This window comes from Neomonachus schauinslandi, chromosome 7 (assembly GCF_002201575.2).
Source record: "Neomonachus schauinslandi chromosome 7, ASM220157v2, whole genome shotgun sequence".
In the NCBI taxonomy this organism is placed as follows: domain Eukaryota; kingdom Metazoa; phylum Chordata; class Mammalia; order Carnivora; family Phocidae; genus Neomonachus; species Neomonachus schauinslandi.
In genome coordinates this window covers 136155268-136157328 of record NC_058409.1, presented here as the reverse complement: position 1 = coordinate 136157328, position 2061 = coordinate 136155268, and the positions used below count along the sequence as shown (strand labels likewise).

General features: G+C 35.9%; 1 non-coding gene across 1 annotated transcript; it reads right to left on the bottom strand.

The window, feature by feature from the left end:
• Positions 1-614: 614 nt before the first annotated feature.
• On the bottom strand, positions 615-745 carry LOC123325423. The gene has a single exon (XR_006540427.1). It is a non-coding gene; the product is annotated as a small nucleolar RNA SNORA63 (small nucleolar RNA).
• Between the last annotated feature and the right edge of the window lie 1316 nt (positions 746-2061).

Here is a 2061-nt window from a genome sequence, read left to right as displayed (position 1 = left end):
TATTGCTTTTTCTCCCTCCTTCTCTCTTTTCTTCCTTTTCTCCATGTAAGAACACTTAATATGAGATCTAACCTGTGTACAGAACTTAAAGTATACAATACAGTGTTAACTATATGCAAAATATTGTACAGCAGATCTCTAGGATTGATTCACTTTGCCAAAGTGAAACTTTAATACCAGTTGAACAACAGCCACCTATGTCCTCCCTCTCTCCAGTCTCTGGCAACCACCATTTTATTCTTTTTATGAGTTTGACTAATTTAGATATCTCATATGAATGGAATCATGCAGTATTTGTTCTTCTGTGGCTTACTTATTTCACCTAATATAATATCCTCCAGGTTTATCCATGTTGTCACATGTGGCAGATTTCCTTTGTTTCTTTTGTTTGTTTGTTTTGTTTTTTTAAGATTTTATTTATTTATTTGACAGAGAGACACAGCAAGAGAGGGAACACAAGCAGGGGGAGTGGGAGAGGGAGAGCAGGCTCCCCGCTGAGCAGGGAGCCCAATGCGGGGCCTGATCCCAGGACCCTGGGATCATGACCTGAGCCGAAGGCAGACGCTTAATGACTGAGCCACCCAGGCGCCCCTCAAGTGTTTAACTTGGTAAACATGTCTGAAACCATGCATCCCTGGCTGCTAAGCACCATGGCGGACAGGGCTAGAAAGCTAATAGCTTTATTTTGAGCAGGGGGCAAAGACAAGGCACCACTTTACAGCTACATTGTAACTAGATCCTGCATCAGATTTCCCTTGTTTTTAAGGCTAGATAATATCCTGTATATATAGACCATATTTTTAATCCATTCATCTGTCAGGGAATATTGAGGTTATTTCTTTGTTTTGGCTATTGTGAAAAATGCTACAGTGCATTTATCTCTTTGGGATCCTGTTTATAATTTTTGTGTCTACTTCTTAGCCTCCTACCAATTGCATAACACTTTTACTTTGGCATTTACCCCTATCTTTCAAAAATCTGCATTTGGATTATGGACTATAATCTATTTTACAATTTAAATGAAACATCTAGAATAAACAAATCTATGGAAACAGGAAGTATATTATTGATGTCTTTATTTTCAAATTTAATATGTTCTTTATTGATAAGCTCCAGCACAAATTGCTCAATATGCCCCAAAATATACATTTATAATCATTTACATCACCTATATTTAGCACCATTTCTAATCTCTGTGTGTCACAGTTAGGGATACTTGAAGTCTTCTGTGAACTTTCACTTCAGCTTTTGTTTTTTCTTATTATAGATAGACTCAGCCCATTACAAAAAAATTATATCTTTATTTCCTCCATTCCTTCTTTTCATTTTCTTAAGTTTTTATTTAAATTTCACTTAGTTAACATACACTGTAATATTAGTTTCGGGTCTACAATATAATAATTCAAGACTTCATTCAACACCCAGTGCTCATCACAAGTGCACTCCTTAATTCCTATCACCTATTTTGCCCATCCCACCACCCACCTTGCCTCTGGTAACCATCAGTTTGTTCTCTATAGTTAAGAGTCTGTTTCTTGGTTTGCCTCTCTTGCTCTCTTTTTTTCCCCCTTTGTTCATTTGTTTTGTTTCTTAAATTCTACATATGTGTGAAATATATGGTATTTGTCTTTCTCTGACTGACTTATTTTGCTTAGCATAATACTCTCTAGCTCCATCCATGTCATCACAAATAGCAAGATTTCATTCTTTTTTGTGGCTGAGTAATATTCCATTGTATATATATACCACATTTTCTATATCCATTAATCAGTTGATGGACACTTGGGCTGTTTCCAAAATTTGGCTACTGTAGATAATAATGCTTCTATAAACACGCGTGTGCATGTAGCCCTTTGAATTACTATTTTTGTATTCTTTGGGTGAAAACCTAGTTTTGCTGGATGCAATTACTGGATGGTAGGATAGTTCCAATTTTTAATTGAATTATTTGGTTTTTGGGGTGTTGATTTTTATGGGTCACTGCCTGTGTTCTCCTCCACTAGGATTTTTATTGTTTCAGGTCTCACATTTAGGTCTTTAATCCATTTTGAATTTATTTTT